General features: G+C 45.7%; 43 non-coding genes across 43 annotated transcripts; all 43 read right to left on the minus strand.

Annotated features, from left to right (window-relative positions):
• Positions 1-187: 187 nt before the first annotated feature.
• LOC125606106 lies at positions 188-306 on the minus strand. Its single transcript, XR_007337523.1, has one exon. It is a non-coding gene; the product is annotated as a 5S ribosomal RNA (ribosomal RNA).
• A 383-nt stretch (positions 307-689) lies between these two features.
• LOC125606107 lies at positions 690-808 on the minus strand. Its single transcript, XR_007337524.1, has one exon. It is a non-coding gene; the product is annotated as a 5S ribosomal RNA (ribosomal RNA).
• Positions 809-1,190: 382 nt separating this feature from the next.
• LOC125606109 lies at positions 1,191-1,309 on the minus strand. The gene has a single exon (XR_007337526.1). It is a non-coding gene; the product is annotated as a 5S ribosomal RNA (ribosomal RNA).
• Positions 1,310-1,691: 382 nt separating this feature from the next.
• On the minus strand, positions 1,692-1,810 carry LOC125606110. The gene has a single exon (XR_007337527.1). It is a non-coding gene; the product is annotated as a 5S ribosomal RNA (ribosomal RNA).
• A 383-nt stretch (positions 1,811-2,193) lies between these two features.
• LOC125606111 lies at positions 2,194-2,312 on the minus strand. The gene has a single exon (XR_007337528.1). It is a non-coding gene; the product is annotated as a 5S ribosomal RNA (ribosomal RNA).
• A 383-nt stretch (positions 2,313-2,695) lies between these two features.
• LOC125606112 lies at positions 2,696-2,814 on the minus strand. The gene has a single exon (XR_007337529.1). It is a non-coding gene; the product is annotated as a 5S ribosomal RNA (ribosomal RNA).
• A 381-nt stretch (positions 2,815-3,195) lies between these two features.
• Positions 3,196-3,314, minus strand: LOC125606113. Its single transcript, XR_007337530.1, has one exon. It is a non-coding gene; the product is annotated as a 5S ribosomal RNA (ribosomal RNA).
• Positions 3,315-3,698: 384 nt separating this feature from the next.
• LOC125606114 lies at positions 3,699-3,817 on the minus strand. The gene has a single exon (XR_007337531.1). It is a non-coding gene; the product is annotated as a 5S ribosomal RNA (ribosomal RNA).
• A 383-nt stretch (positions 3,818-4,200) lies between these two features.
• On the minus strand, positions 4,201-4,319 carry LOC125606115. Its single transcript, XR_007337532.1, has one exon. It is a non-coding gene; the product is annotated as a 5S ribosomal RNA (ribosomal RNA).
• A 383-nt stretch (positions 4,320-4,702) lies between these two features.
• On the minus strand, positions 4,703-4,821 carry LOC125606116. The gene has a single exon (XR_007337533.1). It is a non-coding gene; the product is annotated as a 5S ribosomal RNA (ribosomal RNA).
• A 384-nt stretch (positions 4,822-5,205) lies between these two features.
• Positions 5,206-5,324, minus strand: LOC125606117. The gene has a single exon (XR_007337534.1). It is a non-coding gene; the product is annotated as a 5S ribosomal RNA (ribosomal RNA).
• Positions 5,325-5,708: 384 nt separating this feature from the next.
• LOC125606118 lies at positions 5,709-5,827 on the minus strand. The gene has a single exon (XR_007337535.1). It is a non-coding gene; the product is annotated as a 5S ribosomal RNA (ribosomal RNA).
• A 383-nt stretch (positions 5,828-6,210) lies between these two features.
• Positions 6,211-6,329, minus strand: LOC125606120. Its single transcript, XR_007337537.1, has one exon. It is a non-coding gene; the product is annotated as a 5S ribosomal RNA (ribosomal RNA).
• Positions 6,330-6,713: 384 nt separating this feature from the next.
• Positions 6,714-6,832, minus strand: LOC125606121. Its single transcript, XR_007337538.1, has one exon. It is a non-coding gene; the product is annotated as a 5S ribosomal RNA (ribosomal RNA).
• A 384-nt stretch (positions 6,833-7,216) lies between these two features.
• LOC125606122 lies at positions 7,217-7,335 on the minus strand. The gene has a single exon (XR_007337539.1). It is a non-coding gene; the product is annotated as a 5S ribosomal RNA (ribosomal RNA).
• Positions 7,336-7,718: 383 nt separating this feature from the next.
• Positions 7,719-7,837, minus strand: LOC125606123. The gene has a single exon (XR_007337540.1). It is a non-coding gene; the product is annotated as a 5S ribosomal RNA (ribosomal RNA).
• Positions 7,838-8,221: 384 nt separating this feature from the next.
• On the minus strand, positions 8,222-8,340 carry LOC125606124. Its single transcript, XR_007337541.1, has one exon. It is a non-coding gene; the product is annotated as a 5S ribosomal RNA (ribosomal RNA).
• Positions 8,341-8,724: 384 nt separating this feature from the next.
• On the minus strand, positions 8,725-8,843 carry LOC125606125. Its single transcript, XR_007337542.1, has one exon. It is a non-coding gene; the product is annotated as a 5S ribosomal RNA (ribosomal RNA).
• Positions 8,844-9,227: 384 nt separating this feature from the next.
• On the minus strand, positions 9,228-9,346 carry LOC125606126. Its single transcript, XR_007337543.1, has one exon. It is a non-coding gene; the product is annotated as a 5S ribosomal RNA (ribosomal RNA).
• A 384-nt stretch (positions 9,347-9,730) lies between these two features.
• On the minus strand, positions 9,731-9,849 carry LOC125606127. Its single transcript, XR_007337544.1, has one exon. It is a non-coding gene; the product is annotated as a 5S ribosomal RNA (ribosomal RNA).
• Positions 9,850-10,232: 383 nt separating this feature from the next.
• LOC125606128 lies at positions 10,233-10,351 on the minus strand. Its single transcript, XR_007337545.1, has one exon. It is a non-coding gene; the product is annotated as a 5S ribosomal RNA (ribosomal RNA).
• Positions 10,352-10,735: 384 nt separating this feature from the next.
• On the minus strand, positions 10,736-10,854 carry LOC125606129. Its single transcript, XR_007337546.1, has one exon. It is a non-coding gene; the product is annotated as a 5S ribosomal RNA (ribosomal RNA).
• Positions 10,855-11,238: 384 nt separating this feature from the next.
• LOC125606131 lies at positions 11,239-11,357 on the minus strand. Its single transcript, XR_007337548.1, has one exon. It is a non-coding gene; the product is annotated as a 5S ribosomal RNA (ribosomal RNA).
• A 384-nt stretch (positions 11,358-11,741) lies between these two features.
• LOC125606087 lies at positions 11,742-11,859 on the minus strand. Its single transcript, XR_007337505.1, has one exon. It is a non-coding gene; the product is annotated as a 5S ribosomal RNA (ribosomal RNA).
• A 384-nt stretch (positions 11,860-12,243) lies between these two features.
• Positions 12,244-12,362, minus strand: LOC125606132. The gene has a single exon (XR_007337549.1). It is a non-coding gene; the product is annotated as a 5S ribosomal RNA (ribosomal RNA).
• Positions 12,363-12,746: 384 nt separating this feature from the next.
• LOC125606133 lies at positions 12,747-12,865 on the minus strand. The gene has a single exon (XR_007337550.1). It is a non-coding gene; the product is annotated as a 5S ribosomal RNA (ribosomal RNA).
• Positions 12,866-13,249: 384 nt separating this feature from the next.
• LOC125606134 lies at positions 13,250-13,368 on the minus strand. Its single transcript, XR_007337551.1, has one exon. It is a non-coding gene; the product is annotated as a 5S ribosomal RNA (ribosomal RNA).
• Positions 13,369-13,751: 383 nt separating this feature from the next.
• On the minus strand, positions 13,752-13,870 carry LOC125606135. Its single transcript, XR_007337552.1, has one exon. It is a non-coding gene; the product is annotated as a 5S ribosomal RNA (ribosomal RNA).
• A 384-nt stretch (positions 13,871-14,254) lies between these two features.
• LOC125606025 lies at positions 14,255-14,373 on the minus strand. The gene has a single exon (XR_007337442.1). It is a non-coding gene; the product is annotated as a 5S ribosomal RNA (ribosomal RNA).
• Positions 14,374-14,756: 383 nt separating this feature from the next.
• Positions 14,757-14,875, minus strand: LOC125606026. Its single transcript, XR_007337443.1, has one exon. It is a non-coding gene; the product is annotated as a 5S ribosomal RNA (ribosomal RNA).
• Positions 14,876-15,259: 384 nt separating this feature from the next.
• Positions 15,260-15,378, minus strand: LOC125606027. Its single transcript, XR_007337444.1, has one exon. It is a non-coding gene; the product is annotated as a 5S ribosomal RNA (ribosomal RNA).
• A 384-nt stretch (positions 15,379-15,762) lies between these two features.
• Positions 15,763-15,881, minus strand: LOC125606028. The gene has a single exon (XR_007337445.1). It is a non-coding gene; the product is annotated as a 5S ribosomal RNA (ribosomal RNA).
• Positions 15,882-16,264: 383 nt separating this feature from the next.
• Positions 16,265-16,383, minus strand: LOC125606029. Its single transcript, XR_007337446.1, has one exon. It is a non-coding gene; the product is annotated as a 5S ribosomal RNA (ribosomal RNA).
• A 383-nt stretch (positions 16,384-16,766) lies between these two features.
• Positions 16,767-16,885, minus strand: LOC125606031. The gene has a single exon (XR_007337448.1). It is a non-coding gene; the product is annotated as a 5S ribosomal RNA (ribosomal RNA).
• A 383-nt stretch (positions 16,886-17,268) lies between these two features.
• Positions 17,269-17,387, minus strand: LOC125606032. The gene has a single exon (XR_007337449.1). It is a non-coding gene; the product is annotated as a 5S ribosomal RNA (ribosomal RNA).
• A 384-nt stretch (positions 17,388-17,771) lies between these two features.
• Positions 17,772-17,890, minus strand: LOC125606033. Its single transcript, XR_007337450.1, has one exon. It is a non-coding gene; the product is annotated as a 5S ribosomal RNA (ribosomal RNA).
• A 384-nt stretch (positions 17,891-18,274) lies between these two features.
• LOC125606047 lies at positions 18,275-18,393 on the minus strand. Its single transcript, XR_007337464.1, has one exon. It is a non-coding gene; the product is annotated as a 5S ribosomal RNA (ribosomal RNA).
• Positions 18,394-18,777: 384 nt separating this feature from the next.
• On the minus strand, positions 18,778-18,896 carry LOC125606048. Its single transcript, XR_007337465.1, has one exon. It is a non-coding gene; the product is annotated as a 5S ribosomal RNA (ribosomal RNA).
• Positions 18,897-19,280: 384 nt separating this feature from the next.
• Positions 19,281-19,399, minus strand: LOC125606049. The gene has a single exon (XR_007337466.1). It is a non-coding gene; the product is annotated as a 5S ribosomal RNA (ribosomal RNA).
• Positions 19,400-19,783: 384 nt separating this feature from the next.
• Positions 19,784-19,902, minus strand: LOC125606062. Its single transcript, XR_007337480.1, has one exon. It is a non-coding gene; the product is annotated as a 5S ribosomal RNA (ribosomal RNA).
• A 384-nt stretch (positions 19,903-20,286) lies between these two features.
• LOC125606075 lies at positions 20,287-20,405 on the minus strand. Its single transcript, XR_007337493.1, has one exon. It is a non-coding gene; the product is annotated as a 5S ribosomal RNA (ribosomal RNA).
• Positions 20,406-20,788: 383 nt separating this feature from the next.
• LOC125606050 lies at positions 20,789-20,907 on the minus strand. The gene has a single exon (XR_007337467.1). It is a non-coding gene; the product is annotated as a 5S ribosomal RNA (ribosomal RNA).
• Positions 20,908-21,291: 384 nt separating this feature from the next.
• Positions 21,292-21,410, minus strand: LOC125606051. The gene has a single exon (XR_007337468.1). It is a non-coding gene; the product is annotated as a 5S ribosomal RNA (ribosomal RNA).
• Between the last annotated feature and the right edge of the window lie 234 nt (positions 21,411-21,644).

Genomic DNA, 21,644 nt, shown 5'->3' on the forward strand with positions numbered 1-21,644 from the left:
CGTTTGAGGGTCAAAACGGCTGAATTTGGGCCCGAAAAATTGCCACCCCTATTCACCGCCCTTTATGGTTTCTGGGCCTTTCCGAAATGGTGCTATGGGCGACGTAGTTCCTCACGGTTCAAAAGTTATGAAGTTTCCAAGTTTAGACTCGTTTTAGGCCGAATAATAAAATAAAAAATAATAAAAAGGGGTGCAACACGAGGACTTCCCGGGAGGTCACCCATCCTAGTACTACTCTCGCCCAAGCACGCTTAACTGCGGAGTTCTGATGGGATCCGGTGCATTAGTGCTGGTATGATCGCACCCGTTAGTACATCACTCGCGTTTCCATATATCATTTGTTTCGGCCAATCCAAGTGTAAGGCCGTGGGGCCCACATGATTTTGTGATTTTTTTTTCAGCGGAATAGTGCATCGAGGTTAATGGCGTTAAGAAAGCATCAAAAACAACCTGAAAATCCGATTGGGATCCTTTTTTACGTCCCTTAACTTTCTGCAGCCCGTTTGAGGGTCAAAACGGCTGAATTTGGGCCCGAAAAATTGCCACCCCTATTCACCGCCCTTTATGGTTTCTGGGCCTTTCCGAAATGGTGCTATGGGCGACGTAGTTCCTCACGGTTCAAAAGTTATGAAGTTTCCAAGTTTAGACTCGTTTTAGGCCGAATAATAAAATAAAAATAATAATAAAAAGGGGTGCAACACGAGGACTTCCCGGGAGGTCACCCATCCTAGTACTACTCTCGCCCAAGCACGCTTAACTGCGGAGTTCTGATGGGATCCGGTGCATTAGTGCTGGTATGATCGCACCCGTTAGTACATCACTCGCGTTTCCATATATCATTTGTTTCGGCCAATCCAAGTGTAAGGCCGTGGGGCCCACATGATTTTGATTTTTTTTTTCAGCGGAATAGTGCATCGAGGTTAATGGCGTTAAGAAAGCATCAAAAACAACCTGAAAATCCGATTGGGATCCTTTTTTACGTCCCTTAACTTTCTGCAGCCCGTTTGAGGGTCAAAACGGCTGAATTTGGGCCCGAAAAATTGCCACCCCTATTCACCGCCCTTTATGGTTTCTGGGCCTTTCCGAAATGGTGCTATGGGCGACGTAGTTCCTCACGGTTCAAAAGTTATGAAGTTTCCAAGTTTAGACTCGTTTTAGGCCGAATAATAAAATAAAAATAATAATAAAAAGGGGTGCAACACGAGGACTTCCCGGGAGGTCACCCATCCTAGTACTACTCTCGCCCAAGCACGCTTAACTGCGGAGTTCTGATGGGATCCGGTGCATTAGTGCTGGTATGATCGCACCCGTTAGTACATCACTCGCGTTTCCATATATCATTTGTTTCGGCCAATCCAAGTGTAAGGCCGTGGGGCCCACATGATTTTGTGATTTTTTTTTTCAGCGGAATAGTGCATCGAGGTTAATGGCGTTAAGAAAGCATCAAAAACAACCTGAAAATCCGATTGGGATCCTTTTTTACGTCCCTTAACTTTCTGCAGCCCGTTTGAGGGTCAAAACGGCTGAATTTGGGCCCGAAAAATTGCCACCCCTATTCACCGCCCTTTATGGTTTCTGGGCCTTTCCGAAATGGTGCTATGGGCGACGTAGTTCCTCACGGTTCAAAAGTTATGAAGTTTCCAAGTTTAGACTCGTTTTAGGCCGAATAATAAAATAAAAATAATAATAAAGGGGTGCAACACGAGGACTTCCCGGGAGGTCACCCATCCTAGTACTACTCTCGCCCAAGCACGCTTAACTGCGGAGTTCTGATGGGATCCGGTGCATTAGTGCTGGTATGATCGCACCCGTTAGTACATCACTCGCGTTTCCATATATCATTTGTTTCGGCCAATCCAAGTGTAAGGCCGTGGGGCCCACATGATTTTGTGATTTTTTTTTTCAGCGGAATAGTGCATCGAGGTTAATGGCGTTAAGAAAGCATCAAAAACAACCTGAAAATCCGATTGGGATCCTTTTTTACGTCCCTTAACTTTCTGCAGCCCGTTTGAGGGTCAAAACGGCTGAATTTGGGCCCGAAAAATTGCCACCCCTATTCACCGCCCTTTATGGTTTCTGGGCCTTTCCGAAATGGTGCTATGGGCGACGTAGTTCCTTACGGTTCAAAAGTTATGAGTTTCCAAGTTTAGACTCGTTTTAGGCCGAATAATAAAATAAAAATAATAATAAAAAGGGGTGCAACACGAGGACTTCCCGGGAGGTCACCCATCCTAGTACTACTCTCGCCCAAGCACGCTTAACTGCGGAGTTCTGATGGGATCCGGTGCATTAGTGCTGGTATGATCGCACCCGTTAGTACATCACTCGCGTTTCCATATATCATTTGTTTCGGCCAATCCAAGTGTAAGGCCGTGGGGCCCACATGATTTTCTGATTTTTTTTTCAGCGGAATAGTGCATCGAGGTTAATGGCGTTAAGAAAGCATCAAAAACAACCTGAAAATCCGATTGGGATCCTTTTTTACGTCCCTTAACTTTCTGCAGCCCGTTTGAGGGTCAAAACGGCTGAATTTGGGCCCGAAAAATTGCCACCCCTATTCACCGCCCTTTATGGTTTCTGGGCCTTTCCGAAATGGTGCTATGGGCGACGTAGTTCCTCACGGTTCAAAAGTTATGAAGTTTCCAAGTTTAGACTCGTTTTAGGCCGAATAATAAAATAAAAATAATAATAAAAAGGGGTGCAACACGAGGACTTCCCGGGAGGTCACCCATCCTAGTACTACTCTCGCCCAAGCACGCTTAACTGCGGAGTTCTGATGGGATCCGGTGCATTAGTGCTGGTATGATCGCACCCGTTAGTACATCACTCGCGTTTCCATATATCATTTGTTTCGGCCAATCCAAGTGTAAGGCCGTGGGGCCCACATGATTTTCTTTTTTTTTTCAGCGGAATAGTGCATCGAGGTTAATGGCGTTAAGAAAGCATCAAAAACAACCTGAAAATCCGATTGGGATCCTTTTTTACGTCCCTTAACTTTCTGCAGCCCGTTTGAGGGTCAAAACGGCTGAATTTGGGCCCGAAAAATTGCCACCCCTATTCACCGCCCTTTATGGTTTCTGGGCCTTTCCGAAATGGTGCTATGGGCGACGTAGTTCCTCACGGTTCAAAAGTTATGAAGTTTCCAAGTTTAGACTCGTTTTAGGCCGAATAATAAAATAAAAATAATAATAAAAAGGGGTGCAACACGAGGACTTCCCGGGAGGTCACCCATCCTAGTACTACTCTCGCCCAAGCACGCTTAACTGCGGAGTTCTGATGGGATCCGGTGCATTAGTGCTGGTATGATCGCACCCGTTAGTACATCACTCGCGTTTCCATATATCATTTGTTTCGGCCAATCCAAGTGTAAGGCCGTGGGGCCCACATGATTTTCTGATTTTTTTTTTCAGCGGAATAGTGCATCGAGGTTAATGGCGTTAAGAAAGCATCAAAAACAACCTGAAAATCCGATTGGGATCCTTTTTTACGTCCCTTAACTTTCTGCAGCCCGTTTGAGGGTCAAAACGGCTGAATTTGGGCCCGAAAAATTGCCACCCCTATTCACCGCCCTTTATGGTTTCTGGGCCTTTCCGAAATGGTGCTATGGGCGACGTAGTTCCTCACGGTTCAAAAGTTATGAAGTTTCCAAGTTTAGACTCGTTTTAGGCCGAAAAATAAAATAAAAATAATAATAAAAAGGGGTGCAACACGAGGACTTCCCGGGAGGTCACCCATCCTAGTACTACTCTCGCCCAAGCACGCTTAACTGCGGAGTTCTGATGGGATCCGGTGCATTAGTGCTGGTATGATCGCACCCGTTAGTACATCACTCGCGTTTCCATATATCATTTGTTTCGGCCAATCCAAGTGTAAGGCCGTGGGGCCCACATGATTTTCTGATTTTTTTTTCAGCGGAATAGTGCATCGAGGTTAATGGCGTTAAGAAAGCATCAAAAACAACCTGAAAATCCGATTGGGATCCTTTTTTACGTCCCTTAACTTTCTGCAGCCCGTTTGAGGGTCAAAACGGCTGAATTTGGGCCCGAAAAATTGCCACCCCTATTCACCGCCCTTTATGGTTTCTGGGCCTTTCCGAAATGGTGCTATGGGCGACGTAGTTCCTCACGGTTCAAAAGTTATGAAGTTTCCAAGTTTAGACTCGTTTTAGGCCGAATAATAAAATAAAAATAATAATAAAAAGGGGTGCAACACGAGGACTTCCCGGGAGGTCACCCATCCTAGTACTACTCTCGCCCAAGCACGCTTAACTGCGGAGTTCTGATGGGATCCGGTGCATTAGTGCTGGTATGATCGCACCCGTTAGTACATCACTCGCGTTTCCATATATCATTTGTTTCGGCCAATCCAAGTGTAAGGCCGTGGGGCCCACATGATTTTCTGACTTTTTTTTCAGCGGAATAGTGCATCGAGGTTAATGGCGTTAAGAAAGCATCAAAAACAACCTGAAAATCCGATTGGGATCCTTTTTTACGTCCCTTAACTTTCTGCAGCCCGTTTGAGGGTCAAAACGGCTGAATTTGGGCCCGAAAAATTGCCACCCCTATTCACCGCCCTTTATGGTTTCTGGGCCTTTCCGAAATGGTGCTATGGGCGACGTAGTTCCTCACGGTTCAAAAGTTATGAAGTTTCCAAGTTTAGACTCGTTTTAGGCCGAATAATAAAATAAAAATAATAATAAAAAGGGGTGCAACACGAGGACTTCCCGGGAGGTCACCCATCCTAGTACTACTCTCGCCCAAGCACGCTTAACTGCGGAGTTCTGATGGGATCCGGTGCATTAGTGCTGGTATGATCGCACCCGTTAGTACATCACTCGCGTTTCCATATATCATTTGTTTCGGCCAATCCAAGTGTAAGGCCGTGGGGCCCACATGATTTTGTGATTTTTTTTTTCAGCGGAATAGTGCATCGAGGTTAATGGCGTTAAGAAAGCATCAAAAACAACCTGAAAATCCGATTGGGATCCTTTTTTACGTCCCTTAACTTTCTGCAGCCCGTTTGAGGGTCAAAACGGCTGAATTTGGGCCCGAAAAATTGCCACCCCTATTCACCGCCCTTTATGGTTTCTGGGCCTTTCCGAAATGGTGCTATGGGCGACGTAGTTCCTCACGGTTCAAAAGTTATGAAGTTTCCAAGTTTAGACTCGTTTTAGGCCGAATAATAAAATAAAAATAATAATAAAAAGGGGTGCAACACGAGGACTTCCCGGGAGGTCACCCATCCTAGTACTACTCTCGCCCAAGCACGCTTAACTGCGGAGTTCTGATGGGATCCGGTGCATTAGTGCTGGTATGATCGCACCCGTTAGTACATCACTCGCGTTTCCATATATCATTTGTTTCGGCCAATCCAAGTGTAAGGCCGTGGGGCCCACATGATTTTGTGATTTTTTTTTTCAGCGGAATAGTGCATCGAGGTTAATGGCGTTAAGAAAGCATCAAAAACAACCTGAAAATCCGATTGGGATCCTTTTTTACGTCCCTTAACTTTCTGCAGCCCGTTTGAGGGTCAAAACGGCTGAATTTGGGCCCGAAAAATTGCCACCCCTATTCACCGCCCTTTATGGTTTCTGGGCCTTTCCGAAATGGTGCTATGGGCGACGTAGTTCCTCACGGTTCAAAAGTTATGAAGTTTCCAAGTTTAGACTCGTTTTAGGCCGAATAATAAAATAAAAATAATAATAAAAAGGGGTGCAACACGAGGACTTCCCGGGAGGTCACCCATCCTAGTACTACTCTCGCCCAAGCACGCTTAACTGCGGAGTTCTGATGGGATCCGGTGCATTAGTGCTGGTATGATCGCACCCGTTAGTACATCACTCGCGTTTCCATATATCATTTGTTTCGGCCAATCCAAGTGTAAGGCCGTGGGGCCCACATGATTTTGTGATTTTTTTTTCAGCGGAATAGTGCATCGAGGTTAATGGCGTTAAGAAAGCATCAAAAACAACCTGAAAATCCGATTGGGATCCTTTTTTACGTCCCTTAACTTTCTGCAGCCCGTTTGAGGGTCAAAACGGCTGAATTTGGGCCCGAAAAATTGCCACCCCTATTCACCGCCCTTTATGGTTTCTGGGCCTTTCCGAAATGGTGCTATGGGCGACGTAGTTCCTCACGGTTCAAAAGTTATGAAGTTTCCAAGTTTAGACTCGTTTTAGGCCGAATAATAAAATAAAAATAATAATAAAAAGGGGTGCAACACGAGGACTTCCCGGGAGGTCACCCATCCTAGTACTACTCTCGCCCAAGCACGCTTAACTGCGGAGTTCTGATGGGATCCGGTGCATTAGTGCTGGTATGATCGCACCCGTTAGTACATCACTCGCGTTTCCATATATCATTTGTTTCGGCCAATCCAAGTGTAAGGCCGTGGGGCCCACATGATTTTGTGATTTTTTTTTTCAGCGGAATAGTGCATCGAGGTTAATGGCGTTAAGAAAGCATCAAAAACAACCTGAAAATCCGATTGGGATCCTTTTTTACGTCCCTTAACTTTCTGCAGCCCGTTTGAGGGTCAAAACGGCTGAATTTGGGCCCGAAAAATTGCCACCCCTATTCACCGCCCTTTATGGTTTCTGGGCCTTTCCGAAATGGTGCTATGGGCGACGTAGTTCCTCACGGTTCAAAAGTTATGAAGTTTCCAAGTTTAGACTCGTTTTAGGCCGAATAATAAAATAAAAATAATAATAAAAAGGGGTGCAACACGAGGACTTCCCGGGAGGTCACCCATCCTAGTACTACTCTCGCCCAAGCACGCTTAACTGCGGAGTTCTGATGGGATCCGGTGCATTAGTGCTGGTATGATCGCACCCGTTAGTACATCACTCGCGTTTCCATATATCATTTGTTTCGGCCAATCCAAGTGTAAGGCCGTGGGGCCCACATGATTTTGTGATTTTTTTTTTCAGCGGAATAGTGCATCGAGGTTAATGGCGTTAAGAAAGCATCAAAAACAACCTGAAAATCCGATTGGGATCCTTTTTTACGTCCCTTAACTTTCTGCAGCCCGTTTGAGGGTCAAAACGGCTGAATTTGGGCCCGAAAAATTGCCACCCCTATTCACCGCCCTTTATGGTTTCTGGGCCTTTCCGAAATGGTGCTATGGGCGACGTAGTTCCTCACGGTTCAAAAGTTATGAAGTTTCCAAGTTTAGACTCGTTTTAGGCCGAATAATAAAATAAAAATAATAATAAAAAGGGGTGCAACACGAGGACTTCCCGGGAGGTCACCCATCCTAGTACTACTCTCGCCCAAGCACGCTTAACTGCGGAGTTCTGATGGGATCCGGTGCATTAGTGCTGGTATGATCGCACCCGTTAGTACATCACTCGCGTTTCCATATATCATTTGTTTCGGCCAATCCAAGTGTAAGGCCGTGGGGCCCACATGATTTTGTGATTTTTTTTTCAGCGGAATAGTGCATCGAGGTTAATGGCGTTAAGAAAGCATCAAAAACAACCTGAAAATCCGATTGGGATCCTTTTTTACGTCCCTTAACTTTCTGCAGCCCGTTTGAGGGTCAAAACGGCTGAATTTGGGCCCGAAAAATTGCCACCCCTATTCACCGCCCTTTATGGTTTCTGGGCCTTTCCGAAATGGTGCTATGGGCGACGTAGTTCCTCACGGTTCAAAAGTTATGAAGTTTCCAAGTTTAGACTCGTTTTAGGCCGAATAATAAAATAAAAATAATAATAAAAAGGGGTGCAACACGAGGACTTCCCGGGAGGTCACCCATCCTAGTACTACTCTCGCCCAAGCACGCTTAACTGCGGAGTTCTGATGGGATCCGGTGCATTAGTGCTGGTATGATCGCACCCGTTAGTACATCACTCGCGTTTCCATATATCATTTGTTTCGGCCAATCCAAGTGTAAGGCCGTGGGGCCCACATGATTTTGTGATTTTTTTTTTCAGCGGAATAGTGCATCGAGGTTAATGGCGTTAAGAAAGCATCAAAAACAACCTGAAAATCCGATTGGGATCCTTTTTTACGTCCCTTAACTTTCTGCAGCCCGTTTGAGGGTCAAAACGGCTGAATTTGGGCCCGAAAAATTGCCACCCCTATTCACCGCCCTTTATGGTTTCTGGGCCTTTCCGAAATGGTGCTATGGGCGACGTAGTTCCTCACGGTTCAAAAGTTATGAAGTTTCCAAGTTTAGACTCGTTTTAGGCCGAATAATAAAATAAAAATAATAATAAAAAGGGGTGCAACACGAGGACTTCCCGGGAGGTCACCCATCCTAGTACTACTCTCGCCCAAGCACGCTTAACTGCGGAGTTCTGATGGGATCCGGTGCATTAGTGCTGGTATGATCGCACCCGTTAGTACATCACTCGCGTTTCCATATATCATTTGTTTCGGCCAATCCAAGTGTAAGGCCGTGGGGCCCACATGATTTTGTGATTTTTTTTTTCAGCGGAATAGTGCATCGAGGTTAATGGCGTTAAGAAAGCATCAAAAACAACCTGAAAATCCGATTGGGATCCTTTTTTACGTCCCTTAACTTTCTGCAGCCCGTTTGAGGGTCAAAACGGCTGAATTTGGGCCCGAAAAATTGCCACCCCTATTCACCGCCCTTTATGGTTTCTGGGCCTTTCCGAAATGGTGCTATGGGCGACGTAGTTCCTCACGGTTCAAAAGTTATGAAGTTTCCAAGTTTAGACTCGTTTTAGGCCGAATAATAAAATAAAAATAATAATAAAAAGGGGTGCAACACGAGGACTTCCCGGGAGGTCACCCATCCTAGTACTACTCTCGCCCAAGCACGCTTAACTGCGGAGTTCTGATGGGATCCGGTGCATTAGTGCTGGTATGATCGCACCCGTTAGTACATCACTCGCGTTTCCATATATCATTTGTTTCGGCCAATCCAAGTGTAAGGCCGTGGGGCCCACATGATTTTGTGATTTTTTTTTTCAGCGGAATAGTGCATCGAGGTTAATGGCGTTAAGAAAGCATCAAAAACAACCTGAAAATCCGATTGGGATCCTTTTTTACGTCCCTTAACTTTCTGCAGCCCGTTTGAGGGTCAAAACGGCTGAATTTGGGCCCGAAAAATTGCCACCCCTATTCACCGCCCTTTATGGTTTCTGGGCCTTTCCGAAATGGTGCTATGGGCGACGTAGTTCCTCACGGTTCAAAAGTTATGAAGTTTCCAAGTTTAGACTCGTTTTAGGCCGAATAATAAAATAAAAATAATAATAAAAAGGGGTGCAACACGAGGACTTCCCGGGAGGTCACCCATCCTAGTACTACTCTCGCCCAAGCACGCTTAACTGCGGAGTTCTGATGGGATCCGGTGCATTAGTGCTGGTATGATCGCACCCGTTAGTACATCACTCGCGTTTCCATATATCATTTGTTTCGGCCAATCCAAGTGTAAGGCCGTGGGGCCCACATGATTTTGTGATTTTTTTTTTCAGCGGAATAGTGCATCGAGGTTAATGGCGTTAAGAAAGCATCAAAAACAACCTGAAAATCCGATTGGGATCCTTTTTTACGTCCCTTAACTTTCTGCAGCCCGTTTGAGGGTCAAAACGGCTGAATTTGGGCCCGAAAAATTGCCACCCCTATTCACCGCCCTTTATGGTTTCTGGGCCTTTCCGAAATGGTGCTATGGGCGACGTAGTTCCTCACGGTTCAAAAGTTATGAAGTTTCCAAGTTTAGACTCGTTTTAGGCCGAATAATAAAATAAAAATAATAATAAAAAGGGGTGCAACACGAGGACTTCCCGGGAGGTCACCCATCCTAGTACTACTCTCGCCCAAGCACGCTTAACTGCGGAGTTCTGATGGGATCCGGTGCATTAGTGCTGGTATGATCGCACCCGTTAGTACATCACTCGCGTTTCCATATATCATTTGTTTCGGCCAATCCAAGTGTAAGGCCGTGGGGCCCACATGATTTTGTGATTTTTTTTTCAGCGGAATAGTGCATCGAGGTTAATGGCGTTAAGAAAGCATCAAAAACAACCTGAAAATCCGATTGGGATCCTTTTTTACGTCCCTTAACTTTCTGCAGCCCGTTTGAGGGTCAAAACGGCTGAATTTGGGCCCGAAAAATTGCCACCCCTATTCACCGCCCTTTATGGTTTCTGGGCCTTTCCGAAATGGTGCTATGGGCGACGTAGTTCCTCACGGTTCAAAAGTTATGAAGTTTCCAAGTTTAGACTCGTTTTAGGCCGAATAATAAAATAAAAATAATAATAAAAAGGGGTGCAACACGAGGACTTCCCGGGAGGTCACCCATCCTAGTACTACTCTCGCCCAAGCACGCTTAACTGCGGAGTTCTGATGGGATCCGGTGCATTAGTGCTGGTATGATCGCACCCGTTAGTACATCACTCGCGTTTCCATATATCATTTGTTTCGGCCAATCCAAGTGTAAGGCCGTGGGGCCCACATGATTTTGTGATTTTTTTTTTCAGCGGAATAGTGCATCGAGGTTAATGGCGTTAAGAAAGCATCAAAAACAACCTGAAAATCCGATTGGGATCCTTTTTTACGTCCCTTAACTTTCTGCAGCCCGTTTGAGGGTCAAAACGGCTGAATTTGGGCCCGAAAAATTGCCACCCCTATTCACCGCCCTTTATGGTTTCTGGGCCTTTCCGAAATGGTGCTATGGGCGACGTAGTTCCTCACGGTTCAAAAGTTATGAAGTTTCCAAGTTTAGACTCGTTTTAGGCCGAATAATAAAATAAAAATAATAATAAAAAGGGGTGCAACACGAGGACTTCCCGGGAGGTCACCCATCCTAGTACTACTCTCGCCCAAGCACGCTTAACTGCGGAGTTCTGATGGGATCCGGTGCATTAGTGCTGGTATGATCGCACCCGTTAGTACATCACTCGCGTTTCCATATATCATTTGTTTCGGCCAATCCAAGTGTAAGGCCGTGGGGCCCACATGATTTTGTGATTTTTTTTTTCAGCGGAATAGTGCATCGAGGTTAATGGCGTTAAGAAAGCATCAAAAACAACCTGAAAATCCGATTGGGATCCTTTTTTACGTCCCTTAACTTTCTGCAGCCCGTTTGAGGGTCAAAACGGCTGAATTTGGGCCCGAAAAATTGCCACCCCTATTCACCGCCCTTTATGGTTTCTGGGCCTTTCCGAAATGGTGCTATGGGCGACGTAGTTCCTCACGGTTCAAAAGTTATGAAGTTTCCAAGTTTAGACTCGTTTTAGGCCGAATAATAAAATAAAAATAATAATAAAAAGGGGTGCAACACGAGGACTTCCCGGGAGGTCACCCATCCTAGTACTACTCTCGCCCAAGCACGCTTAACTGCGGAGTTCTGATGGGATCCGGTGCATTAGTGCTGGTATGATCGCACCCGTTAGTACATCACTCGCGTTTCCATATATCATTTGTTTCGGCCAATCCAAGTGTAAGGCCGTGGGGCCCACATGATTTTGTGATTTTTTTTTTCAGCGGAATAGTGCATCGAGGTTAATGGCGTTAAGAAAGCATCAAAAACAACCTGAAAATCCGATTGGGATCCTTTTTTACGTCCCTTAACTTTCTGCAGCCCGTTTGAGGGTCAAAACGGCTGAATTTGGGCCCGAAAAATTGCCACCCCTATTCACCGCCCTTTATGGTTTCTGGGCCTTTCCGAAATGGTGCTATGGGCGACGTAGTTCCTCACGGTTCAAAAGTTATGAAGTTTCCAAGTTTAGACTCGTTTTAGGCCGAATAATAAAATAAAAATAATAATAAAAAGGGGTGCAACACGAGGACTTCCCGGGAGGTCACCCATCCTAGTACTACTCTCGCCCAAGCACGCTTACTGCGGAGTTCTGATGGGATCCGGTGCATTAGTGCTGGTATGATCGCACCCGTTAGTACATCACTCGCGTTTCCATATATCATTTGTTTCGGCCAATCCAAGTGTAAGGCCGTGGGGCCCACATGATTTTGTGATTTTTTTTTTCAGCGGAATAGTGCATCGAGGTTAATGGCGTTAAGAAAGCATCAAAAACAACCTGAAAATCCGATTGGGATCCTTTTTTACGTCCCTTAACTTTCTGCAGCCCGTTTGAGGGTCAAAACGGCTGAATTTGGGCCCGAAAAATTGCCACCCCTATTCACCGCCCTTTATGGTTTCTGGGCCTTTCCGAAATGGTGCTATGGGCGACGTAGTTCCTCACGGTTCAAAAGTTATGAAGTTTCCAAGTTTAGACTCGTTTTAGGCCGAATAATAAAATAAAAATAATAATAAAAAGGGGTGCAACACGAGGACTTCCCGGGAGGTCACCCATCCTAGTACTACTCTCGCCCAAGCACGCTTAACTGCGGAGTTCTGATGGGATCCGGTGCATTAGTGCTGGTATGATCGCACCCGTTAGTACATCACTCGCGTTTCCATATATCATTTGTTTCGGCCAATCCAAGTGTAAGGCCGTGGGGCCCACATGATTTTGTGATTTTTTTTTTCAGCGGAATAGTGCATCGAGGTTAATGGCGTTAAGAAAGCATCAAAAACAACCTGAAAATCCGATTGGGATCCTTTTTTACGTCCCTTAACTTTCTGCAGCCCGTTTGAGGGTCAAAACGGCTGAATTTGGGCCCGAAAAATTGCCACCCCTATTCACCGCCCTTTATGGTTTCTGGGCCTTTCCGAAATGGTGCTATGGGCGACGTAGTTCCTCACGGTTCAAAAGTTATGAAGTTTCCAAGTTTAGACTCGTTTTAGGCCGAATAATAAAATAAAAATAATAATAAAAAGGGGTGCAACACGAGGACTTCCCGGGAGGTCACCCATCCTAGTACTACTCTCGCCCAAGCACGCTTAACTGCGGAGTTCTGATGGGATCCGGTGCATTAGTGCTGGTATGATCGCACCCGTTAGTACATCACTCGCGTTTCCATATATCATTTGTTTCGGCCAATCCAAGTGTAAGGCCGTGGGGCCCACATGATTTTGTGATTTTTTTTTTCAGCGGAATAGTGCATCGAGGTTAATGGCGTTAAGAAAGCATCAAAAACAACCTGAAAATCCGATTGGGATCCTTTTTTACGTCCCTTAACTTTCTGCAGCCCGTTTGAGGGTCAAAACGGCTGAATTTGGGCCCGAAAAATTGCCACCCCTATTCACCGCCCTTTATGGTTTCTGGGCCTTTCCGAAATGGTGCTATGGGCGACGTAGTTCCTCACGGTTCAAAAGTTATGAAGTTTCCAAGTTTAGACTCGTTTTAGGCCGAATAATAAAATAAAAATAATAATAAAAAGGGGTGCAACACGAGGACTTCCCGGGAGGTCACCCATCCTAGTACTACTCTCGCCCAAGCACGCTTAACTGCGGAGTTCTGATGGGATCCGGTGCATTAGTGCTGGTATGATCGCACCCGTTAGTACATCACTCGCGTTTCCATATATCATTTGTTTCGGCCAATCCAAGTGTAAGGCCGTGGGGCCCACATGATTTTGTGATTTTTTTTTCAGCGGAATAGTGCATCGAGGTTAATGGCGTTAAGAAAGCATCAAAAACAACCTGAAAATCCGATTGGGATCCTTTTTTACGTCCCTTAACTTTCTGCAGCCCGTTTGAGGGTCAAAACGGCTGAATTTGGGCCCGAAAAATTGCCACCCCTATTCACCGCCCTTTATGGTTTCTGGGCCTTTCCGAAATGGTGCTATGGGCGACGTAGTTCCTCACGGTTCAAAAGTTATGAAGTTTCCAAGTTTAGACTCGTTTTAGGCCGAATAATAAAATAAAAATAATAATAAAAAGGGGTGCAACACGAGGACTTCCCGGGAGGTCACCCATCCTAGTACTACTCTCGCCCAAGCACGCTTAACTGCGGAGTTCTGATGGGATCCGGTGCATTAGTGCTGGTATGATCGCACCCGTTAGTACATCACTCGCGTTTCCATATATCATTTGTTTCGGCCAATCCAAGTGTAAGGCCGTGGGGCCCACATGATTTTGTGATTTTTTTTTTCAGCGGAATAGTGCATCGAGGTTAATGGCGTTAAGAAAGCATCAAAAACAACCTGAAAATCCGATTGGGATCCTTTTTTACGTCCCTTAACTTTCTGCAGCCCGTTTGAGGGTCAAAACGGCTGAATTTGGGCCCGAAAAATTGCCACCCCTATTCACCGCCCTTTATGGTTTCTGGGCCTTTCCGAAATGGTGCTATGGGCGACGTAGTTCCTCACGGTTCAAAAGTTATGAAGTTTCCAAGTTTAGACTCGTTTTAGGCCGAATAATAAAATAAAAATAATAATAAAAAGGGGTGCAACACGAGGACTTCCCGGGAGGTCACCCATCCTAGTACTACTCTCGCCCAAGCACGCTTAACTGCGGAGTTCTGATGGGATCCGGTGCATTAGTGCTGGTATGATCGCACCCGTTAGTACATCACTCGCGTTTCCATATATCATTTGTTTCGGCCAATCCAAGTGTAAGGCCGTGGGGCCCACATGATTTTGTGATTTTTTTTTTCAGCGGAATAGTGCATCGAGGTTAATGGCGTTAAGAAAGCATCAAAAACAACCTGAAAATCCGATTGGGATCCTTTTTTACGTCCCTTAACTTTCTGCAGCCCGTTTGAGGGTCAAAACGGCTGAATTTGGGCCCGAAAAATTGCCACCCCTATTCACCGCCCTTTATGGTTTCTGGGCCTTTCCGAAATGGTGCTATGGGCGACGTAGTTCCTCACGGTTCAAAAGTTATGAGTTTCCAAGTTTAGACTCGTTTTAGGCCGAATAATAAAATAAAAATAATAATAAAAAGGGGTGCAACACGAGGACTTCCCGGGAGGTCACCCATCCTAGTACTACTCTCGCCCAAGCACGCTTAACTGCGGAGTTCTGATGGGATCCGGTGCATTAGTGCTGGTATGATCGCACCCGTTAGTACATCACTCGCGTTTCCATATATCATTTGTTTCGGCCAATCCAAGTGTAAGGCCGTGGGGCCCACATGATTTTGTGATTTTTTTTTTCAGCGGAATAGTGCATCGAGGTTAATGGCGTTAAGAAAGCATCAAAAACAACCTGAAAATCCGATTGGGATCCTTTTTTACGTCCCTTAACTTTCTGCAGCCCGTTTGAGGGTCAAAACGGCTGAATTTGGGCCCGAAAAATTGCCACCCCTATTCACCGCCCTTTATGGTTTCTGGGCCTTTCCGAAATGGTGCTATGGGCGACGTAGTTCCTCACGGTTCAAAAGTTATGAAGTTTCCAAGTTTAGACTCGTTTTAGGCCGAATAATAAAATAAAAATAATAATAAAAAGGGGTGCAACACGAGGACTTCCCGGGAGGTCACCCATCCTAGTACTACTCTCGCCCAAGCACGCTTAACTGCGGAGTTCTGATGGGATCCGGTGCATTAGTGCTGGTATGATCGCACCCGTTAGTACATCACTCGCGTTTCCATATATCATTTGTTTCGGCCAATCCAAGTGTAAGGCCGTGGGGCCCACATGATTTTGTGATTTTTTTTTTCAGCGGAATAGTGCATCGAGGTTAATGGCGTTAAGAAAGCATCAAAAACAACCTGAAAATCCGATTGGGATCCTTTTTTACGTCCCTTAACTTTCTGCAGCCCGTTTGAGGGTCAAAACGGCTGAATTTGGGCCCGAAAAATTGCCACCCCTATTCACCGCCCTTTATGGTTTCTGGGCCTTTCCGAAATGGTGCTATGGGCGACGTAGTTCCTCACGGTTCAAAAGTTATGAGGTTTCCAAGTTTAGACTCGTTTTAGGCCGAATAATAAAATAAAAATAATAATAAAAAGGGGTGCAACACGAGGACTTCCCGGGAGGTCACCCATCCTAGTACTACTCTCGCCCAAGCACGCTTAACTGCGGAGTTCTGATGGGATCCGGTGCATTAGTGCTGGTATGATCGCACCCGTTAGTACATCACTCGCGTTTCCATATATCATTTGTTTCGGCCAATCCAAGTGTAAGGCCGTGGGGCCCACATGATTTTGTGATTTTTTTTTCAGCGGAATAGTGCATCGAGGTTAATGGCGTTAAGAAAGCATCAAAAACAACCTGAAAATCCGATTGGGATCCTTTTTTACGTCCCTTAACTTTCTGCAGCCCGTTTGAGGGTCAAAACGGCTGAATTTGGGCCCGAAAAATTGCCACCCCTATTCACCGCCCTTTATGGTTTCTGGGCCTTTCCGAAATGGTGCTATGGGCGACGTAGTTCCTCACGGTTCAAAAGTTATGAAGTTTCCAAGTTTAGACTCGTTTTAGGCCGAATAATAAAATAAAAATAATAATAAAAAGGGGTGCAACACGAGGACTTCCCGGGAGGTCACCCATCCTAGTACTACTCTCGCCCAAGCACGCTTAACTGCGGAGTTCTGATGGGATCCGGTGCATTAGTGCTGGTATGATCGCACCCGTTAGTACATCACTCGCGTTTCCATATATCATTTGTTTCGGCCAATCCAAGTGTAAGGCCGTGGGGCCCACATGATTTTGTGATTTTTTTTTCAGCGGAATAGTGCATCGAGGTTAATGGCGTTAAGAAAGCATCAAAAACAACCTGAAAATCCGATTGGGATCCTTTTTTACGTCCCTTAACTTTCTGCAGCCCGTTTGAGGGTCAAAACGGCTGAATTTGGGCCCGAAAAATTGCCACCCCTATTCACCGCCCTTTATGGTTTCTGGGCCTTTCCGAAATGGTGCTATGGGCGACGTAGTTCCTCACGGTTCAAAAGTTATGAGGTTTCCAAGTTTAGACTCGTTTTAGGCCGAAAAATAAAATAAAAATAATAATAAAAAGGGGTGCAACACGAGGACTTCCCGGGAGGTCACCCATCCTAGTACTACTCTCGCCCAAGCACGCTTAACTGCGGAGTTCTGATGGGATCCGGTGCATTAGTGCTGGTATGATCGCACCCGTTAGTACATCACTCGCGTTTCCATATATCATTTGTTTCGGCCAATCCAAGTGTAAGGCCGTGGGGCCCACATGATTTTCTTACTTTTTTTTCAGCGGAATAGTGCATCGAGGTTAATGGCGTTAAGAAAGCATCAAAAACAACCTGAAAATCCGATTGGGATCCTTTTTTACGTCCCTTAACTTTCTGCAGCCCGTTTGAGGGTCAAAACGGCTGAATTTGGGCCCGAAAAATTGCCACCCCTATTCACCGCCCTTTATGGTTTCTGGGCCTTTCCGAAATGGTGCTATGGGCGACGTAGTTCCTCACGGTTCAAAAGTTATGAGGTTTCCAAGTTTAGACTCGTTTTAGGCCGAAAAATAAAATAAAAATAATAATAAAAAGGGGTGCAACACGAGGACTTCCCGGGAGGTCACCCATCCTAGTACTACTCTCGCCCAAGCACGCTTAACTGCGGAGTTCTGATGGGATCCGGTGCATTAGTGCTGGTATGATCGCACCCGTTAGTACATCACTCGCGTTTCCATATATCATTTGTTTCGGCCAATCCAAGTGTAAGGCCGTGGGGCCCACATGATTTTCTTACTGTTTTTTTCAGCGGAATAGTGCATCGAGGTTAATGGCGTTAAGAAAGCATCAAAAACAACCTGAAAATCCGATTGGGATCCTTTTTTACGTCCCTTAACTTTCTGCAGCCCGTTTGAGGGTCAAAACGGCTGAATTTGGGCCCGAAAAATTGCCACCCCTATTCACCGCCCTTTATGGTTTCTGGGCCTTTCCGAAATGGTGCTATGGGCGACGTAGTTCCTCACGGTTCAAAAGTTATGAGGTTTCCAAGTTTAGACTCGTTTTAGGCCGAAAAATAAAATAAAAATAATAATAAAAAGGGGTGCAACACGAGGACTTCCCGGGAGGTCACCCATCCTAGTACTACTCTCGCCCAAGCACGCTTAACTGCGGAGTTCTGATGGGATCCGGTGCATTAGTGCTGGTATGATCGCACCCGTTAGTACATCACTCGCGTTTCCATATATCATTTGTTTCGGCCAATCCAAGTGTAAGGCCGTGGGGCCCACATGATTTTCTTACTGTTTTTTTCAGCGGAATAGTGCATCGAGGTTAATGGCGTTAAGAAAGCATCAAAAACAACCTGAAAATCCGATTGGGATCCTTTTTTACGTCCCTTAACTTTCTGCAGCCCGTTTGAGGGTCAAAACGGCTGAATTTGGGCCCGAAAAATTGCCACCCCTATTCACCGCCCTTTATGGTTTCTGGGCCTTTCCGAAATGGTGCTATGGGCGACGTAGTTCCTCACGGTTCAAAAGTTATGAGGTTTCCAAGTTTAGACTCGTTTTAGGCCGAAAAATAAAATAAAAATAATAATAAAAAGGGGTGCAACACGAGGACTTCCCGGGAGGTCACCCATCCTAGTACTACTCTCGCCCAAGCACGCTTAGCTGCGGAGTTCTGATGGGATCCGGTGCATTAGTGCTGGTATGATCGCACCCGTTAGTACATCACTCGCGTTTCCATATATCATTTGTTTCGGCCAATCCAAGTGTAAGGCCGTGGGGCCCACATGATTTTCTTACTGTTTTTTTCAGCGGAATAGTGCATCGAGGTTAATGGCGTTAAGAAAGCATCAAAAACAACCTGAAAATCCGATTGGGATCCTTTTTTACGTCCCTTAACTTTCTGCAGCCCGTTTGAGGGTCAAAACGGCTGAATTTGGGCCCGAAAAATTGCCACCCCTATTCACCGCCCTTTATGGTTTCTGGGCCTTTCCGAAATGGTGCTATGGGCGACGTAGTTCCTCACGGTTCAAAAGTTATGAGGTTTCCAAGTTTAGACTCGTTTTAGGCCGAAAAATAAAATAAAAATAATAATAAAAAGGGGTGCAACACGAGGACTTCCCGGGAGGTCACCCATCCTAGTACTACTCTCGCCCAAGCACGCTTAGCTGCGGAGTTCTGATGGGATCCGGTGCATTAGTGCTGGTATGATCGCACCCGTTAGTACATCACTCGCGTTTCCATATATCATTTGTTTCGGCCAATCCAAGTGTAAGGCCGTGGGGCCCACATGATTTTCTTACTGTTTTTTTCAGCGGAATAGTGCATCGAGGTTAATGGCGTTAAGAAAGCATCAAAAACAACCTGAAAATCCGATTGGGATCCTTTTTTACGTCCCTTAACTTTCTGCAGCCCGTTTGAGGGTCAAAACGGCTGAATTTGGGCCCGAAAAATTGCCACCCCTATTCACCGCCCTTTATGGTTTCTGGGCCTTTCCGAAATGGTGCTATGGGCGACGTAGTTCCTCACGGTTCAAAAGTTATGAGGTTTCCAAGTTTAGACTCGTTTTAGGCCGAAAAATAAAATAAAAATAATAATAAAAAGGGGTGCAACACGAGGACTTCCCGGGAGGTCACCCATCCTAGTACTACTCTCGCCCAAGCACGCTTAGCTGCGGAGTTCTGATGGGATCCGGTGCATTAGTGCTGGTATGATCGCACCCGTTAGTACATCACTCGCGTTTCCATATATCATTTGTTTCGGCCAATCCAAGTGTAAGGCCGTGGGGCCCACATGATTTTCTTACTGTTTTTTTCAGCGGAATAGTGCATCGAGGTTAATGGCGTTAAGAAAGCATCAAAAACAACCTGAAAATCCGATTGGGATCCTTTTTTACGTCCCTTAACTTTCTGCAGCCCGTTTGAGGGTCAAAACGGCTGAATTTGGGCCCGAAAAATTGCCACCCCTATTCACCGCCCTTTATGGTTTCTGGGCCTTTCCGAAATGGTGCTATGGGCGACGTAGTTCCTCACGGTTCAAAAGTTATGAGGTTTCCAAGTTTAGACTCGTTTTAGGCCGAAAAATAAAATAAAAATAATAATAAAAAGGGGTGCAACACGAGGACTTCCCGGGAGGTCACCCATCCTAGTACTACTCTCGCCCAAGCACGCTTGACTGCGGAGTTCTGATGGGATCCGGTGCATTAGTGCTGGTATGATCGCACCCGTTGGTACATCACTCGCGTTTCCATATATCATTTGTTTCGGCCAATCCAAGTGTAAGGCCGTGGGGCCCACATGATTTTCTTACTGTTTTTTTCAGCGGAATAGTGCATCGAGGTTAATGGCGTTAAGAAAGCATCAAAAACAACCTGAAAATCCGATTGGGATCCTTTTTTACGTCCCTTAACTTTCTGCAGCCCGTTTGAGGGTCAAAACGGCTGAATTTGGGCCCGAAAAATTGCCACCCCTATTCACCGCCCTTTATGGTTTCTGGGCCTTTCCGAAATGGTGCTATGGGCGACGTAGTTCCTCACGGTTCAAAAGTTATGAGGTTTCCAAGTTTAGACTCGTTTTAGGCCGAAAAATAAAATAAAAATAATAATAAAAAGGGGTGCAACACGAGGACTTCCCGGGAGGTCACCTATCCTAGTACTACTCTCGCCCAAGCACGCTTAGCTGCGGAGTTCTGATGAGATCCGGTGCATTAGTGCTGGTATGATCGCACCCGTTGGTACATCACTCGCGTTTCCATATATCATTTGTTTCGGCCAATCCAAGTGTAAGGCCGTGGGGCCCACATGATTTTCTTACTGTTTTTTCAGCGGAATAGTGCATCGAGGTTAGTGGCGTTAAGAAAGCATCAAAAACAACCTGAAAATCCGATTGGGATCCTTTTTTACGTCCCTTAACTTTCTGCAGCCCGTTTGAGGGTCAAAACGGCTGAATTTGGGCCCGAAAAATTGCCACCCCTATTCACCGCCCTTTATGGTTTCTGGGCCTTTCCGAAATGGTGCTATGGGCGACGTAGTTCCTCACGGTTCAAAAGTTATGAGGTTTCCAAGTTTAGACTCGTTTTAGGCCGAAAAATAAAATAAAAATAATAATAAAAAGGGGTGCAACACGAGGACTTCCCGGGAGGTCACCCATCCTAGTACTACTCTCGCCCAAGCACGCTTAGCTGCGGAGTTCTGATGGGATCCGGTGCATTAGTGCTGGTATGATCGCACCCGTTAGTACATCACTCGCGTTTCCATATATCATTTGTTTCGGCCAATCCAAGTGTAAGGCCGTGGGGCCCACATGATTTTCTTACTGTTTTTTTCAGCGGAATAGTGCATCGAGGTTAATGGCGTTAAGAAAGCATCAAAAACAACCTGAAAATCCGATTGGGATCCTTTTTTACGTCCCTTAACTTTCTGCAGCCCGTTTGAGGGTCAAAACGGCTGAATTTGGGCCCGAAAAATTGCCACCCCTATTCACCGCCCTTTATGGTTTCTGGGCCTTTCCGAAATGGTGCTATGGGCGACGTAGTTCCTCACGGTTCAAAAGTTATGAGGTTTCCAAGTTTAGACTCGTTTTAGGCCGAAAAATAAAATAAAAATAATAATAAAAAGGGGTGCAACACGAGGACTTCCCGGGAGGTCACCCATCCTAGTACTACTCTCGCCCAAGCACGCTTAGCTGCGGAGTTCTGATGGGATCCGGTGCATTAGTGCTGGTATGATCGCACCCGTTGGTACATCACTCGCGTTTCCATATATCATTTGTTTCGGCCAATCCAAGTGTAAGGCCGTGGGGCCCACATGATTTTCTTACTGTTTTTTTCAGCGGAATAGTGCATCGAGGTTAATGGCGTTAAGAAAGCATCAAAAACAACCTGAAAATCCGATTGGGATCCTTTTTTACGTCCCTTAACTTTCTGCAGCCCGTTTGAGGGTCAAAACGGCTGAATTTGGGCCCGAAAAA

The sequence above is a fragment of the Brassica napus genome, unplaced genomic scaffold, assembly GCF_020379485.1.
Source record: "Brassica napus cultivar Da-Ae unplaced genomic scaffold, Da-Ae ScsIHWf_82;HRSCAF=148, whole genome shotgun sequence".
In the NCBI taxonomy this organism is placed as follows: domain Eukaryota; kingdom Viridiplantae; phylum Streptophyta; class Magnoliopsida; order Brassicales; family Brassicaceae; genus Brassica; species Brassica napus.